General features: G+C 38.4%; 1 protein-coding gene across 13 annotated transcripts in view; it reads left to right on the top strand.

The window, feature by feature from the left end:
• Positions 1-18,919, top strand: part of SOX6 (SRY-box transcription factor 6) — a 481,944-nt gene that overhangs the window by 125,952 nt on the left and 337,073 nt on the right. For 12 of the 13 annotated variants that reach the window (XM_081840681.1, XM_081840683.1, XM_081840680.1 and 9 more), the window contains one exon: positions 8,065-8,155. The gene's annotated coding sequence lies outside the window, so the exon portion shown is untranslated. Of the gene's footprint in view, positions 1-8,064; positions 8,194-18,919 lie in introns of all 13 variants that reach the window. The other variant, XM_081840678.1, reaches the window with a different exon arrangement.

Here is an 18,919-nt window from a genome sequence, read left to right as displayed (position 1 = left end):
TCTTTTTTCTCTCTTAGTCTTGTTTCATTGATTGCTTATGACTGATGCTTTAAAAATCTGATTGTAAGGTGCCTTGGGGCCTAGAATCATCAAAATGGCAGGAATTCCTATGGGGACAACGACACACTTTCCCCTGCCCCAGTGACCCCAGGCATTGAGAATAAAGCCAATTGCTATCTGAAAAGTCCTGTGCCTTCATTTCCACAGCCCCATTCTGGATTCCTTTATTTAGGAACTTGGGAAGCAGCTTTAACCATTGCTCCATGTAATGCAGCATTATCTGTACTGACTGGCAGTGGCTCAGTATCATTACCAATAGGAGTCTTTCCCAGCCGTGCCTTAGGGATGCTATGGATAGAACCTGGGATCTATTGCACACAGAGTATGTACCATCTAGTTGCTACAGCCTATCAGAAGGTAGTGAGATGGAAAATACATCTCTGCATCTTGAGTACTCCAGCTATACATTATTTATGATGAAAGGTGAATGCCAAGGGCCAAATTGTTAGTTCTCTCATGAGATGGACATTGATTGTATTTGAAATAGCATTAGGAATAGTTAAATAAGTTGTGAATAAGTGACCAGACCTATAGTTTAGTCATATTGCATATGAGTCTCATGAATGTACAGTATAGAATTTCATGTCGTCACATTTTGTTTCTACTTTAGATTGCTTGGCACAATTCAAAAATTATGTTGATCTATAATATTTTAAATGGAATATCTTTATGTACTTTAAAAGATTATTAAAAAAAGAAAGATAAATAATGACACCCATTTTTTCATGAAAGGCAAAGGGCAGCTGTCCCAGAAACATTACAGTTTCAAGAACTCTTATGTAGTAACCCGACTGAGTTCAATGACAAATCTCAAAAATGAATTATTTGAAGGCTTGGAATTTATTTACCATATTTTATGCTCTGTAAGACTCACTTTTTCCCTCCTAAAAAGTAAGGGGAAATGTGTGTGCGTCTTATTGAGTGAATGCAGGCTGTGCAGCTATCCCAGAAGCCAGAACAGCAAGAGGGATCGCTGCTTTCGCCGCACAGCGATCCCTCTTGCTGTTCTGGCTTCTGGGGTTCAGATTTTTCTTCTTCTTGTTTTCCTCCTCCAAAAACTAGGTGCGTCTTATGGTCTGGTGCGTCTTATAGAGCAAAAATACGGTATTTTATAAATAACATATATTTTACAAAGTTTGTTTGTTATACATTTGTGCATCCTTTAAGATATTTCAGCCAATATTTTCATGATGGTTCCTGATATCAAGCAGTAGGTTTTCATCTCTGTTTGGATATAGTTGGACATGATGGCAGACTGAACCTTTCAAAACTGCACCAATATTTACCACTGATTTCAAAGCTTCAGAGATTTTTTGGTTTCTTAGAATGCTAGGTATGAGGCTGCTAACATAACAGCTATGCAATAAATAGATTTATTTAGGCAACCTGTGCATACTTACTCCAGAGCAATCGTGTTTTGAGCCTTTGATTAAGTGGGACAGTAGCAGAACCTCTTACTGTTCTTGTTAATAATTGCTTTGATTCTACATTTGTACATGAATCTCCCTATATAAATGATGGTAAATAAAAGTTGTATTTCATGTAATTCCATAGGCTCCATTTTACGTGTTTAAAACTATCCCCTTGAAGACTGGCTAAATGCTGATCCTTCTTTCCTTGTAATTGCCTGATAGTTTATAAACTGTCCCCTTCTCCATCTGCAGAAATATGTCTTCTTGTAGGAGAGGGATTTCTATAAAGCTTTCTGAGAGGAAAGAAACATGCCAATTAACAATATTTTCCATTGGCCAATCTCCAGAATAAGACTGTTGTTACAGTTCTTGGTGCAGTTTCCTTTTTTATGTTAATGGTTTCTTTCTTTCTTAACTAAATTGCTATGTAGCTGGCAAATAATTGAAAATAGACCACTCTTAAAATAATAATTTTGCTAACTGGAAAAAATTGTTCATTTCTGTTATGCTGCTTTATTGCATGTGTTTTTTCCCAGGCAGCTCTCCGGACAGTAATTTTTATGCCATTCCTTTAAAATAACTTGCAAGTCTTGCAGGGCCTTTTTAGGCATTCAGTGCTGTTCTCTGCTGAAAGGGCAACAGAGTAGGGAGATGTCATAATTTTGTTGATTAATTGGCCCATTATTTTGGCTATGTTATTTGTCTGTATTGGACTTTATTTCTCCCTTGTACTATTTTTAATAACTCCTTCAGACAGAATTCCAAGAATGTAAGAGAAGCATGGAAGGAAGGTGGGAATGAATTACATTGCAGTCATATGTTCAGTTAACAGGAAACAATGCATTTTTTTTGGTAAATAATAACCAAGTGGAAGTGTGACAGGAAATACATATTTCTTCTATTGGTCATTCATAAACAGCATGTGGAGAAGTCAGAATGATTCCTTATCTCGCCAACTGGTTAGAGTATTTAAATGAACCACATGGGACATTTAGGAAATACCGGTTCTGGTTGCATGATACCTTTTGAGATGCACGGTCCTATCAAATCACCATATATGCTGAACCTTCATAGAACTATATTTTTAAAAAATGACTTGATATGAATCATAGTAACTTTAGCTACACAGGACAAAAACTATATTTTCTCAGTATTCACAAAGGTGATTTTAAGTTCTCTTCCATCTTAAAAATCTCCCTGCATGCATAAACTTTGCAATTAAGGAGAACATAAGGCAATACAGTTTCTGCCTCATGTGCTAGCTTCCCAGAAGAAGGGAGATATTGGTGTGGTAAGCACTCAAGTCAGCTTTCCTTTGCTCTCCTCTTGAACATTTGCCAATGTTCTTGAACTCCCAAACTGAGGTAGGGGTGTGTGTGTGTGTGTGTGTGTGTGAGAGAGAGAGAGAGAGAGAGAGAGAGGCCGGAGGAGGTTTGGGCATGATAAAAGTTTTGAAATCTCTCAACCCTTTTTCATGCTTTCCTCCACATTTGCACCTGTTTCTTTCCCTGTTTTGCAATTTTATCGGCATTATCAAGGACCTCCTCCCAAAGCAATCCCACCAGGGATAATGTAAGTAGCATGTGGGCCTAAGAGGAAAAAAGTCAAAGTAAGAGCAAAATTTCCTGCCCTTGCTCAAAATGGGTGAGCATTTTTCGTCCCCCCTCTGTTCCATCAGTAAAACAAGATTAAGAGAAAGGTCCATTTGATGGGCTGTTTTGTTGTCTGCAAAATAATACTGTTTTCTTTCATTCCTCTAAAACAGGGTGTGTGGGGGTATTGTTTTTGTTTGTTAATATGCTATATATTTTTGTGTTTTTATATTGTAAACTGTCCTGGGATCTTCAGATGAAGGGTGGTATATTAATTTAATTAATTGACTGGTTGGTTGGTTGGTTGGTTAATGGGATATGCACAGTGTTACACAGCAGAATTCCAAAGAGTGAAAATTCAGACCTGGCATATTTGATTGCATTTCTATCCTTAAAAAACAATCAAAATGACAAACAGTAAGTTCAACCTGAATATAAAATCAAGTACCAGCATCTGAACTAAATCAAACTGTTGTTCTGATTGCAGACCCTTCCTTTTCACATCAGTGCGATGCAGTACAAATGTTACCATGCCCAGAGCTTGCAAATTCCACCCACCATGCAAGTTCCATTTTGAGCATTATATTGGAAGCACATCTCACCTATGTTTCCTCATTGGCTACTTCTTTAGAACATCTGAAGGCAATTGAAGGACAGTCCAAAAATTGCTCCTTCTCGCTCTTCTTCTTCTATCTGGAAGGCAGGAGGAGATTCATGAAGTCTACTGCCCCAGGGTGGGAAGGAGATGTTTTAGGAAAGAGAGTTGATTTTTGCACACAGGGTTCTATAGTTGTATCTGAAAATATTCTGTCCTGTAACATCAGAATGGCATACTGGCATGGTTTCTCCTACCTGAAAAATGTGCCTTGAAGTCAATGTTTGGATGAAAAAAATACCCAAACACAATTATTCTCCTGGAATGATACAGCCAAGCTTGGTTAAAGGAGGGAAGACATTTTTATATGAAACCATAATATGGAAATTGACACCTAAAACATTTGCTAAGATAATTTCCAGGTCTTAGCAAAGCAGTCATTTGAGAAGACAGTTCTGGCATTATTTAAAAGAGGCATATACTTAAAAATATGAACGAATAAAAATATCTCCTTAGTGTTAACTATACGTTAAAGGAAAGTGACCTAGTAAAATGTTTTATCCTCAACTTCTAAGCAGGATTGGATTCATAGTTTCCTTCATCAAAACTCCGCTATCAGGATGTTTCTGTTGGAAGGAGACAGGTGATTTTTGCCAATTCTCCTTTCTGCCCTGTGGCCCCTGAAAAGCTGCTTCCAAGGGTTAGTGGATGTTCTGAAACAGCATGGAAGGTGATGCGAAGGCTGCAGGGGAAAGGAAGAATTAGTGAAAATTGCTTGCCTGCTTCTTCCAACAGGAGCATCCAATGAGTGGGGTTCTGCTAATGAGACAGTTAGATCCAACCCTATAAATTTATTAGACTATCACTTGATCATTTTACTGAGCCACTTTCCTTTTAAGATCTGTGGAAGAGCAATTCTGGATCTAACCCATATTCAGCATCACAACTGAAGCTTCTGGAGGCAAAGTATATATTTGTATTTGGTCTTATATAAACAAATGATTATAAAGTACTGAAGCTGCCAGGCCTGCTGTTAAAATAACTTGATACTTGCCACTGTCAGCGTAGCATGTACTTGATAATTATGTCCACATGGCCTGTTTTGTGACAAACTCTTGGTTAGCTGTGTTTGAAAACATAAATTCTCCCTTCTTTTCTAGAGTACAAGTAAGCTGTTACTGAACAACATACAGCCTAGTACAGAAACTTACATGACAGATCTGTTTGAAAGGTCTGGGGCTACTCAGGCTTGTGATTTACACATCCATCCTAAGTGCCACTGTCCATTGTATGGTATCAGCTCAAGATACAGTAACAAATGGGAGATTGTATGGCAAGTGTACCATGTTAACTATCAGGTTATGCTTTCCATCTTCTTTTTTCTGAATTGCTATACGTGGTGTGCTAGGTTCCTGTGAATAATCTGAGTTGTTTCTCCCCTGCAAAACCATAAAGTCCATCTTGGCTTTCTGACACTGACTAAGCTACTTGGATTAGGAAAACCTGGTCTTAAAAGAGAAAAATTGGATGTTCCGCAAACCCAGCAGATATTTTGAAACACTCATGGAGCTGATAAGAGTCATCGTAAATTTAAACATTACCTTGCCTTGCACGGAAACCACACTAATAAATGGCTTTGAATTTTTTATGAATGACTGAGTACCAAGCTTTACTAATAAGCCCAAGCTGTGGTGCTTTATATTTTTCTTTTCTTTTCTTTTTTCTTTTTGGCTAAAGGATGCTGCAGAGAAAGCACTGATGAGGTGTCATATAATTTTACAAGTTGCATAACTGCTTTTAACAACTAAACTCTCTCTGATTAAAATAACAATTGAGCCTGTAATTTTTCTGAACAGCTGCTGCTACAGGGGGTCATTACCTTGGAGAGCTTGGAAATAATTGTACTCCTAATACATGAGTTATGTAGTCTCATGTTTTACAGCAATGCACAAAGTTTAAAGCCTATAGTAGAATGTTATTTGAAAGCTGTCAAACCATGTTAAAAAAGACTGCATCGTCAAAGGCCCTTGTGGCCAGGATTCAACATGTAGCCTTGTCTTACTCATTATAAAATGCATGTTTATAAAGTTCCACAGAGCATCCAATTCCCAATTCACTTATATCAGCAAGACTTAACTTGCTCATTAATCTAAATTCTTTTGCAACTTTAATCTACATGTTTAATTAATCATAAAATGAGGCGGTAAGTAATTTCAGCAATGTGTGGCTTGTTATCAGATGCATTTAATCACTCTTCTGTGAGCTCATTTGGAAACACCTGAAGATGTCGAGAGCAGTTTGAATAAGCATAAATTATTCTTTGTCAGTGTACTTCACCCAACTAATAAGACATTAATTTAAAAAAGGCAGTGTTAGTCATTTTTAGATCTTCACCAATATTTTTAGCTTAGCAATATAACGCTAATTGTATATACTGTACAATACACAATATAGTGTCCGACAGTGGAACAGGGAGTATTATTCAATTCATTTTCCTGTTTACATGTAATTACTCTGCGTAATCTTAGGTTGAATGAAGATTAACCATAGTTATCAAATCGTAAGTATTTAAATGTTCTTGGAACAAGCTACTAGTTAATTGAAATCATAAAAGCTACTAGATGATATAATAACAGTTGTAAGATTATATCTTCTCTGTGAATTTACTTTTGTTTGAAGTACCTTTATGCAGGTTTTTGTTTTTACTGTATTAAAAACATAGCCAAATATGAAGAAGTAACTTCTACGAATGAAGAAACACATTTTAATATAGAGGCTATTGATCTGATCTTGACAAACTAGCAGGGCATAACAGAACCCTTTACAAGGCAATTGGATGCCAATCCACAGTTTAGTGTACTAACTGGAAAAGGTCTCTCTTGTCTTGGCACTTCTACGAATGCTACCACAGTGCCTTCAGGGAGAGGGCTGTGCATGGTATCCTCAGCCTGTTAGGAGCTTATGCCTGGGTTAAATAGCTGCACAGATCTCCAGAGTTACTATAGTGCTGTGCTGCAGTGCTGCCCTACTGTGTTCTGAATAATTTCCAAGTATACCCCTGAACCTAAAATCACCAATGTGAACTCTTCCTTTTCCTTTATTTGAGAAGCTGTGGCCAGAGGCAGAGGACTGTGTAAGACTGGAGACTATTTATCATCCTTTTCTCACCTTTCTTTCTTCAGACATGGTCAGTGGAAATATTCCTAAACCAAAGAAGACACTCACAACCTCAGGCTGATATTTCATAAGGGTGAATTATACTCCCCAGAGTGTTAGACATGGATGAATTTAAAATGGCATTTTTGGAGAATGTCAGCACCTGTCCTGTTTCTGCCTTGCAAGGGTTGACATTCTGTAAGAATAATTATTTCCTTAGAAAGAGATTTGTTGACCTGTCATGGATCTTCACAAACACACATTCTGCTGACCACTCCTTTGAGCTCTTCTAGATATTGCAGTGTGTATGTATTATAGCAGCAAGACATTATTTCTGCTATAAGAATTTTACACTTCCTGCAATGTTTTCTCTGCTCCATCTTTTCTCAAGGCCCTGTTTTCTTTGACTATGTAGTGCTCTAATAAGATCATTTGTCAGGCGCACTGTCTCCATGAACTCTAAAAGATGCTGCATTGCTGGCACTGTAGCAATACACTGTGGTAACTGATCCCTCTCTACCTTTTCCTGCTGACAAATTGCCCCTTGTGATCTCCACAATTTGATGTTTATTTTAATCCTGTATTCCTCTCCAGATGGAAGACATCACAGAGTGCTTGGCATCTAAAAACAGTAAAGCTTTTGCAATGTCATATAGTTCCGACTTGTAGGCTGGACAGTTTAACAACATTCAGTGAAAGCACAAGAATAAAACTGTGTACATATTACATTTAGGATCTGTCTGAGAAACCATCCACCAACTTACAAAATATATGAGCTACTTCTGTGTCTTTCTGCATGCAAGAATTTATTTTTTACTTGTTTACTTTGTAAATGAAAATAAAACTAGTGCAAGATATATAAACTGCTTTAGACTAAATGGTATTTTTTTGACAAAAGAAATAAAATGATCCATATTGGGAAGTAAGTGCCTGAATTCTACAAGGGAGCTACATTGATTCAGTGTGGAGAAAGTTCCATTAGGACTTCAAGAGAGTAAAGGTGGAAACAGATGACCATTTCCATACGATAACAACTTTTAAAAGACATCTGCTACCAGAGGATGATCAAGCCACAACTAAGCACTTTAATGCACCCTTACACTCTCCCATTAAAATAAGAACAAAAGAAGATCTAGATGATCAAACCAAAGGTTCAGCTAGTCAAGCAGTCATGCAGATTAAACCATTAGCCTGTGATTGCTATTATTTCACAATTATTCAACTTATTTTCTGTCTTTGTTTTTAATAGACCTACTAGATGCTGTCTTGCTGGCTTCTTCTCTGATGACACCTTTCACGAGACACTGCTAGAGCAGAAAGGCAGCCTGTGACGGGGCCAGGTAACATTTGCATACTCACCTAAATGTTCTAATCAGTGGTAAGGGAAATGCTTTTCTCACCTGCCATATTTTCTCCCCTTATAATATCTTCATACTCCATATTTTCTAGTTAGGCGATGACCTAGATAATATAAAAGAAATGAGCATTAGAAATGTTTTCCCCCCTCTATGTTGGATACCCCCATTGTTTGGAGAGTGCTGTCTTATCCTACTGTACACATGTACATAGGTAGTATTGATTTCATTTATTGCATGTAGACCTCTCTGCTGAGGCAGTCCCATGAAATGTCCCACACTGACTTTACAATAAGAAATATCAACAATAAAAACTCACAGAAAAGCCATTTGAAATCCAGTATAGATACAGACTAAGATAAAGGCTTGTTGAAAGAGGAAATAGGCACCAAAAAGAGATATGGCACCTGTCTGATATGTAATGGGAGGGAGTTCCAAAGGGTAGGTTTTGCCACACTAAAGGGTTTAATCCTATGTTTTATGTAACAGACTTTCAGGTGAGATGGTATTTGTAGGAGGCCCCTCCTGCAGAGCTCTGTGATTAGTGGGGCAATATTTTAGGAATGTATGCACACTTTTCTAAGGATTAACTCTCCCTTAAATTATGCTTCCTATTTCAAGACTAGATTTAAAATTTAAGGTTTTGAAAACACAGTTTCCTGGATGCACGACAATTCAGCATAAGATCCATTTAACTGAGCAACTGTGTTATCCAAAGGTCTAACTACATTCTAGTTACCTGGAGTCTGAAAAGGCTATGTCACTACAAAAATCATCGTTGATATCACTATTTATTATGGAGAGATTAAGAGCATTCCTGGCACTGGATTTGTAAAAAGTTAATATAATTGTTGTGAAAAATGATGGAGATCTATAGTTACATCTGCGATTGCAATTCTCACATATTTGCTTTGCCATAGGAAAAATCAGGGGGAGTTCATCCCATTTCAGCACCTAAGGCAAAATAGGAATGTGTCTGTCTCTGCCCCCCACCTCTCTGCCATACCTTACCCACCACTTCTGCTGCATGCTGGAACGCCTCCCCTCCCATTTATTAAAGATTTGGGTATCTTTGTCAGTGGTATGTTACTGGTTGAGTAAAAGTGTTCTACAAAGTTACCTCTTTTCTTCTTATCATATGGTTATCATTTCAACCTTGTGAGGTATGATAGGGTGAGATGTAGTCATTTCCCAAAGCCATCTAGTGAGTTATATATGGCTCACAACTCCAAACCCAACACACTCCACATGCCTTCAGCAATTAAGCAATTGCTGTATATTCATAAATAGAAAATACAGACAATGCAGAATCTATAGCTTCAGGAGTTGCATTCCAGTTAGTTTCCCCAGAAATATCTATTTTGACCCTTTTGTCAGCCCCTTCATAACAACTACTGGTTTTATAAAGCAGGACTAAGTATTCAAACTATTAAATTAAACTCTAGCAGATGGCATTTCTGAATCATAGACAGCAAAGGAGTTTAGGAGAATTCAAACACAAATAACATCTCCATTTTTGGTTATAACTTTTTCTGAGAAATGTGTAGAAAGAATCAAGTTGCACATATAGTTTTTAAAGGCAAAAACAATAAAAAAGAAATCAATTAGGTAAATCATCCAAAAATAATTTAACCCTGGAAAAACAAGTAATAAAATTATGCAGTAAATCATTGCACTATAAGGCAAGCAGTGTAAACCATAGGGTTGTGTCCAAGGAAGTGGTCCTGTTAGTGCAAGGACTTCTTTCTGTGCAGAGAGACTTCCTCTTCCTGTGTGCCACATGTACACAAACACACCAAATCTGTTCTAGGGGTTCCCCAACTCTCTGGAGATTTGTGGTGGTTGTGGAAAGGGAGTAGAAGTCCTTGTGCTAGTGTGATGACTTCATTGGATACAACCTAAACTGTCTATGGGTAACTTCCATTCATGTTCTGTTATTTGGAACCTTGTTAATGTTTTGTTAGAAAAGGTAGCTGAAGTTTATTTGCAATGCTACAGATCCCTTCCTTTCCTCTCCCAGTACCTCTGTCAGGCATGGCCCTCTAGGGAACCTGTGGAGTTCTGCAAATGTTATTTTATTGTTTTATTAAAATGTTATTTTATTAAATGATGTCAAAGTATAAAAACAAACTTCTCTCCAATGAACTCCTCCTGCCCTCCGTGCATAATCTGTAGTATTGTACTCCATTTATCTAGGGCTGGAACTGATGAAATAGTCCATTTCTCTTTGAATGCTATCAGTCAATGTATCAATTTTGGCAGTCTCTAAAGCCTTGATCAGCTTTTTCTTCATAGATGGTATTGTTTCACTTTTGCAGTGCCTAGCCAACACAATCTTGGCAGCAGCAAACAGCATATTCATAATAATTCAACTTTATGTAAAACTGCTTTTTTATTTTCTTCAATACCATGGTTTGTCTTGAATGTAAGTAATCAGCGTAAGAGGGGAGGGAGAATCAAGATAGATGCTTTCGGTGCTAAAAAGCAAAACAAGACAAGTGACATTGTAAACAAAATAATAAATGCCACTTACTACTTCTGTGGGATGGTTAATGTTTTGTGCACAGTTCTCAAAAGAAACCCAACTCCTGCTCTTTCCCAATGGTCCTGGAGCAACAGACATAGTTTTATCCTATTTTATCCCCACAACATGGCAGAGAGTGACAGAGTGTCTAGTCTAGAGTGTCTTGAGTTCTAGATGAATGTGGAATTGTACCTGAGTCACCTGTGAGCTTTTAGAAAAGAATGCCAGTTGGGCCTAGAGAATGAGAAAGGGGGTGTAAAGAACCCAGAATGCAGGCAAATTTATATGTTAAGCCTATGGCAGACAACATTAGAGAGACAGAATATTAGGATATCAGTCAAGGAAAAAGGAGGGCAGGGAAAGAGAGCAAATTGACCTGTTCAAGCCCTGACAGAGAATATGAAGTACCCTGGATAGCTGTTGCTTTTGGATAAGGGTGGAGGGAGTGGTATCCTCCTGCTGATGGCACTGGGCACCTGTGGGGCTGCTGCTAACCCCAAACTCCTCGGACCTCACAGGTGCAGTGCAACCACCAGGAAGTCACCACTGCCTCAATCCCAACATGCCATTGCTTTCTCCTGAAGAGGAGAGGTGAATTTGGTTTTGTGAGGATGCACATCTTGAGGTTAATCAATTCTCATCCTGTACTAAAAAAAGCGAAACCTTGCATTATACAGGGATGTTTAGTGGATGTGCATTCCCCCTTTCCCACTCTAGAAGAACTACATTCTTGGCTATGTAGCCATAACAGGCTTGGGTTGGGAGCAGCAGCCTACCACTCTGTGGCACAGCGGGAATAGGCCTGGGAAGGGTGTGACCTTTACTTCTTTGCAACTCCTGAAACTCCCAGCCCCAGGGTTGAATAGTATAACAAGACTCCTCTTTCATGTTGGCTGGATTCCTGAACAAGAACACTCTCCTTAGAGGGTGGGACATACACTGCAATATTTTGTTGTACACCCCACTTTGTTCTCCTGATTTGTCATTTATCCAATCGCCCCAAATGAATCTTTGAAGAAGTAATTTGATTAAACCAATGTATATCAGCTCCTGTAACAAAATTTACGCACAAAGGCATAAAGGAACATGAAAGATATTCAATAGAACTTTTTTTTTTAAAGAACTTTTAAGAGACTAAGTTTATTCTTGGGTTAAGTAGCATTTCCATTCCATGTGATACAAGAGGGCACAAATTAATTCTATATTACAAGTCTGGTGTCAGCATCTTGGCATGTATAAAAGCTAAGTGGGACAGGATACGGAAATGCTGATACCAAGTAGTGACCAAAATGACATATAGGTGGCCATGTGACCTACAGTGTAGTGAGCAATCCACTGTTTGAAGGGGTCCTATACTTGAAGGAGTGTTAGGTCCACTTCAGGTTTAAAGATAAGGAACCATAGGAAGGTAAAGCAAGGGCTTTGAAGCCAGCTCCCTGCAATGCAGGAATTTCTTTTGCCCAATGTGGGGCTTGAACCCACAATCCTGAGATGAAGAGTCTCATGATCTACCAACTGTGCCATCTCAATTTCTATTTGAATTATAGCAATTCGGTCATAATCTGCATCTTCGTATGAATAATTATCATTATTTCCTTTTTTGTGATGCATAAGTTGCTACCCTATTAGTATATGTATATTGGAATTTGCTTGCTTATGGAATTCCCACCCTGTACAAATTAGACAGAGGTGATCTTTGAGTTCCTGTTGAAAACTTTTTATTTAGACACACCTTTCCAGAGGTGTGATCTCAGTTATGCTTCTTGTAATCTTTAATTTGTCATTAGTCAGTCACCTGAATGGATTATCTGTATTTATTCAAATTTTAAAATATTGTTTTATATTTGATTGTATACATTGCCTTGGTATATTTTATGGCAGTATATAAATACTTTTCTAAATACATACATACATTTTGGGGATTAAATGGTTATTTTTATACTGTTTTTATTGTTGCCTGAATGAATTATTGTGCATAGCTTTAGAATTTTTTCTTAAGAGATTATGTAAATAGGTAGGTATGTAGGTGAAAACCAGGATAAGGTGGCAGACATTTATTTGGTTATTGCAGCTCAAAGCAGTGTTGGAACATTGTTGTGTTGGCTTCAGACTAACAGCACAATCCAAAACCAAGACCCCACTGGGATGTGAAAGTTTGGATGTGGAGGAACTTGGGCTTTCCTGGTTGCATTTGGGCTCGGCTGGGTCTATGCCAGAAAAGTGTCTCACCCCAGCTGAGCTGGAAAGTCCCTCACCTTATCTTAGCTGGTGGAACTTAAGATGGTGGAATTTATGTTGACACAAATCCCCAAAAAGGGGCATTCCAGGGGCATGGCAGGGTTGTGGCAGGAGCTGGACAGGGCAAAGAGAGACTAACATCTATTCCAAACTCCTTTCAGTTCAGTCACACAACCTAGTAATCCACCACTTATAGTGGTGTAAGTCAATTACCTCATGAACAGAGTTTAGAATAGGGGTAAATTAACGACTTAGACAGACTTTCTGTTGTTAGGATTCCTTTGATAGTAACTTAAGTCAATTGATTTAACGGGTCTACTTATAAGCACGATCAAATTCATTGCTTCAGACTGATAGTGGTCTAACTAAGAGGTAGTTGTACTTTCATCATACATGCAGTTTAATTGGGCTCTTTGGGAAGGAAAAAGGCCTCCGTCTGTCCAAAAGTGCTGAAAATGCTTTTGTTATTCTCCTTTCCAAATGCTAATAAATAATTATTTTGCAGGAATTATTATAAAGATTTTTAACATTACAGCACAATATAATTCTGTACTGTTTACTAACAAAACTCATATTACACCTCAGTTTGAATAAACACAATTGCTATTGACTTGTTCTTAAGGGTGACACCATTAGTCTCTGGATTTAAATCATATAAATAATATAAACTATTACCTCCTGAATATACTATACATTCAGACAATAATTCAGCACAAAAATTTTACTTCCTCCTTCTTTTCAAAATTATAATTCTACAGGGTCATTTCGCACTTTGTTTGGTGTGCAAAACATAATTTATATTTTTGACATACAACACTAATTCAAAAGAAGAGTCTCATTTAGATGATAAGGTGCAAAGTGATGTGGTTTGAAAATCTGAAATGAGCTTTGTGGGAAATTAAGGTGCTCTTAGTACTTAACTGCTCCTCAGTGTGGTAGATGGAGCATGGTAGAAACACAGGCATGACCTGATGGCTTAGAAGTCTGTCTGTGTTGGTGGGGGAGGGCAGGAAGGATTTGATAAAGCAATAGGTTTGGATAGAGTCAGGTTAAATTCTGGTTCAGAAAGGCTTGGTGAAATGTTTGAGGAGGAATTTGAAGGAGAGGAGGGAGATGGGTTCAATGAGTGAATGTAGGAATAAGATAAACCTTTCTCAAACAAACAAGCTTAAAAAAATAACCATCAAAAGCATAAAAATTTGGTTTCTTGAAGTACGCTTATGGAGCAAATCACACATATGATGAAAACAGAAATACTGTATTTACTTGGGGAGAAAGAAGAGAATTAAATCCAGACTTTGAATTCTGTCGAACTGTGCCAGTGATTGTGACATTTTGCAACATATCTAAACTTCTCTATTTGTATGCATATATGTTTAAAAACACATGTCTGAATGCTTCTTTGGATTAGGTGTAATACAGCGTCTCGAGATAATCATAATGTTCATTGTAATCCTGTTGTTATGGTACAATACTGCTGCCCCAGTAGTCCTATAGAACTTTACCTACTGGGCAGGCAGGACTGTGAGCCTATAATGAGGAAAGAGGTGGTGTGGTGATACATGGTTTAGGGTACCACTTGACTAAAAATTGCCTTAAAAAAAATTGGCTAAAAATTCCCAGTGAAGACTCCCAAGTGGTGACATGATAGGTGGTCACGGGCTTCTGACCCTTGTTTTACATTAGCCCTATGATGACACACTCTCCTGGGCTCCTACACTCCCTGTGTAAGTAAAAGTTGCCAAATACAAATAAAATGGAATACAAAATTTCCATTTGTTTTGGAAATATATTTATCAATTACAAGATTTATATCCTACTTTTCAGGACAAATATCCTCACAAGGTGGCATACAAAACCAATCATACAAAAACATGAAATCAACAGTTTAAAATTAGATGGATGGATGCAAATAAAAATGTATTTTAAAACTCACTAATAAAGAGGACATAAGTACTTCATGGGAGATCATCTTCTATAAATAGGGGGCCAACACTGAAAAGGCTCTGTCTCACACCATGGGTTTGCATGATCCATGCCTTCCTGGTGAGCCTGCTAGACCTGGCTGCTGCCTACTCTGCAGGCAAATGTCACCGTACAAGGTCAAGGCAAGGTTAGGTAATATGTGTTGGTCATTATCAAGCTAGTAGTAAACCCAGTATGGTTTTGCTGATTCCAAAAGCAGATTTGAGCTGGATGCTTCCATAAATCCAAGGCTTTGCCTTGTCTGATCTGTTGATGTTTAAGAGGTGTCTTTGAAACCTGGCAGTCATTCAGAATTTTCTTACTTTGCATTGAGCTAAGTGGTTGTACACAAGATGAATCCTTACCTCTCTCTTCCCTTTTCTCTGTCTCTGCACACTCCTCCCCCAAAGTTCTGGAGCTTCTTGTGAGTTATAATCTTAAATCAGTTTTGGTTGAAACATGATGCTGGTCGTAGGCAAAACACCTATCTGTGTACATGTTATACCATATTGGCCTGAACATAAGCCTCACTTTTTTTCCAAATTCCGACCGTGAAAAGTTAAAGTGCGGCTTAAATTTGTGACCTTACAAAAATGGGCTTTTGCGATATCACTGTTGATATAGACATACGGTAAAATGCAATGGGTGTGAGTGCCTGCAGAATTTTAAGGGAGCGGCCTATATTTGGGTATTGTCTTTTTTACTTTCCCCCCTTGAATTTTAAAGGTGCAGCTTATATTCAGGTGCGGCTTATATTCGGGCCAATATGGTATGTGGTTACATCTCTAATGTTCTTGCCATGTGTGCCAGCTGTGTTAGCAGACCAACAATCAGGAGGATGTGCTGCAATGGGTGGCTTGGGGGCACATGGTGAGAGCAAGGTAGAGCAAGATAGCAACTGTATAGTGCATACTTAGACTATATCATTCTCTCCCATAATGTGTAGTGATAGCCGCCAACTCGGATGGTTTTATAAGAAGTTTAGGCAACTTAATGAAGGATTAGGCTCTCACTGGCTACCAGCCACAATAGCTAGTACTGTTGGAGGCAGTACTGGGCAGTACTGCATCAGGGAGGAGCACTGTGGTACTCAGGTCGTGCTTGTGGTCGTGTGGTACTTGTAGGCGTCCCATAGGTATCTTGTGGAACAGGATGCTTGACCAGCAGGGCCCTTGCCTGATCCAGTAGGGCTCTTCTTACATCGTCACATACCTAAAATGCTCACAAGGGCAAGTGCTTTGCTGGTGACCAGTATCCAATTTAAATAATCCCTGAGCCACATTTTGCTTCAGTTTGTTCTTCCTATCACAGCATGTAGCAGTTAAAATACAAAACACAGCAAAAACCAGCTGACAAAAAAACCCACTTCTGAAACTTGGCTGTAAGAGGCTGATGCTTATTTGAGTATGTCAAGATATTGTTGGAAAAGTTTTCCTCCAAGTGGAGAAAACTGTCAGAGAAACAACTAATTAATCCTTGCCCCTTTATAGCTGTGTAATGCAATGCATAACTAAAAGTCCTGTTAAATTAATTAATGATTTCAATTATGAACTTTTCCCCAAAATGTTATGATTCATATCAGGCTGATGATGCAGTGACCTGGGAGTGTGAAATTTGAGCTGTGCGCAGAATTGCCAGTTAATTGATTCACAAATTATTTAAAGTTTGTTGCACCCAAGGGAGTGCTCACATCCATGGCAGCTACTTCATAGAAGGGACAAACTCGTTCTCCTTTTCAAGCCAGGCAAGCTAACAACCATGATTTTGGTGCTGCTAATAATTATATGGGAAATTCTGAGTACCCTGCTGCTGTGATGGTTGAAAGAGAGCTTCAGATTTTCATGCTGCAGCCATATGAGCAGTGTGTAACAGTGCAATATATATCATTTAAGCAAAGTTTAAAAGTGTCCATGAGCAAAGGTGAATGTCATGCCGAATCTCATGCATCTTTTGAAGACAACTACTTTTACCATTTCAAATAACTCTTTTAGTTCCTCACCTCATCCTCATTTGTAATATCTGTTTGCTTTGCAGTAAGTATTCTTCATTGCTAAAGAAAATGAAGGTCAATGTTACTGCAATTGCCATAATTGAAGAATATTTCATATACTGCTGCTCTTAACTCGCAATTTCATTGTACGGATTATCAGTAATTATAGGAGCCTACCTATTGAAATTCAGAGTGGTCAAGCACAATATTTCATAGTCTTTATGCCTCCCTGAGCCCAGGATTTTAAAGATGTACATCCTGTGATATTATACAGTATAGCTAGAACAAGTAATATTGTTCCATGTCATTGCATCCGATTTTAATATTTTCATCTATAACGTGGGCAACAAAAGCTTGAAGCATACACAGGATAAAAGAGAAGCAGGTATCAAAGAGTGTTAGAGCACTGTAAATATTTTATAATGCTTTATTAAAATTTTATTAACACTATTAAAATGCACTTGAGTTGACTTTGGCATTGTATAATCTGACCATTGTTATAAATCCCTTTGTGAGTGCCACCGTTTTTTTACTGAGGCAAGAGAAAAAGGTGACATACACATATGTAGATTTCAAGAGACCATGAGCTGTTAGTAGTACATGGATGCACGTGCAGAACTATGAAGGGGTGGGCAACACTAGGGTTTGGGGTATCAAGCTGTCATCCACAGTCTAGGGGCTCATTAGGTCTCCATGGTGAGGACCAAGAAGTAAGAAGGTAAGTTAGTCTGCCAAAAGATGAATTCCCAGCTTTTCCTCCCCATTCTGGTCATTCATCTCAGCATCTTTCTTTCATGATAGAGGACACTTCTTTGCCCCAAAAATCCTGGGAACTGTAGTTTGTCAAGGGTGCTGGGAATTGTAGCTCTGTGAAGCGTAAACTACAGTTCTCAGGATTGGGGGAAGCATGTGATTTAAATGGGCACCTCGATTCTTAGATTCTATCCCTAGAGTTTCAGAGTCCTATCCTCTCAACTGAACTTCAGGTGAGGGAGCATTTGTCCTTTCCACTCTTAAAATGTATAAACCTGATTAGAAGCAGAAAGTTTAAACCATCTAAATGAAAAGCTTTCCCCCCTGCCAAATATTTGTTAAGGGCAGGGGGAATTATCAGCTTGTGAAAGTGTCAGTGTCTGTGGGACATCAGGTTTTAGGATACTCTGGTGCCATAACTCATTCTCAGTGCTTACCTGTGAGTGCAGCAAATCATAGATTTAGATTATTAGCGGGGGGGGGGGGGGGAGTGTGTGTCTCTGCAGAAGCTGGAGCGTGACCACAGCCTTATGCAAGGGAACCCACTGAGTGTCTGCTTTTGAGAAAACCTTCCAGTTCAAACACCAACTGACTGCTTCTGTTTTTCTGAAATTAAAGACCCTATAATCTCAGCACCATTAACAAGTGCTGTCATTCAGATACACAGTGTCTGGCTGATTTAAATAAAATGAAATGAAGATAGTTGTTTCTGGTCCCTTGGCTTCACTCATTGCCATAAACATATGCTCTGCGTCCTGCTTCTTTCCATCTTATTTATGACTTTAATTTGTTGTGTGGGCTGCGCTAGAAATTAAATTTAATACAATTCTCCAAGGGACCCTGTCATATAATAACATGGTAATTTCTGTGTATCCTTTTGAAAAATGAGGAAATTAATTCTTCCTGACATGTTCTAATTATTCCAGTGTGAACGGAAAATCCGTTTTTCCCAACCCCTGAAGTGTTATAGGCAAATGGCTGCTGTTCAAAGCTGAGGTGCTAAAGCTGACCAGCAGTGCGTTTAATTTGAAACATGAGCAGACACCTTTCAACACACCTTTGTAATGTTAGAGTACTTTACAGAAATTAATTCACTACTTATTTGGCAGCTTAGCCTGGGGGTTACATTTTTTATTCATCAATACTATAGCCCTGTTAGCACAATGTTTCTCTCCTCCTGTAATGCCTTTGTGCTTATGTTGCAACATATAGATGAACAGCGGTGTACAGTGGTGTGCTTTTTGAAATGGGATGGAAAATATTGGCACATTAGAATGTG

Source organism: Podarcis erhardii (genome assembly GCF_964252035.2).
Source record: "Podarcis erhardii genome assembly, chromosome: 1".
In the NCBI taxonomy this organism is placed as follows: domain Eukaryota; kingdom Metazoa; phylum Chordata; class Lepidosauria; order Squamata; family Lacertidae; genus Podarcis; species Podarcis erhardii.
The sequence above is the reverse complement of the archived record's forward strand: the minus strand, read 5'-3'. Positions and strand labels throughout refer to the sequence as shown.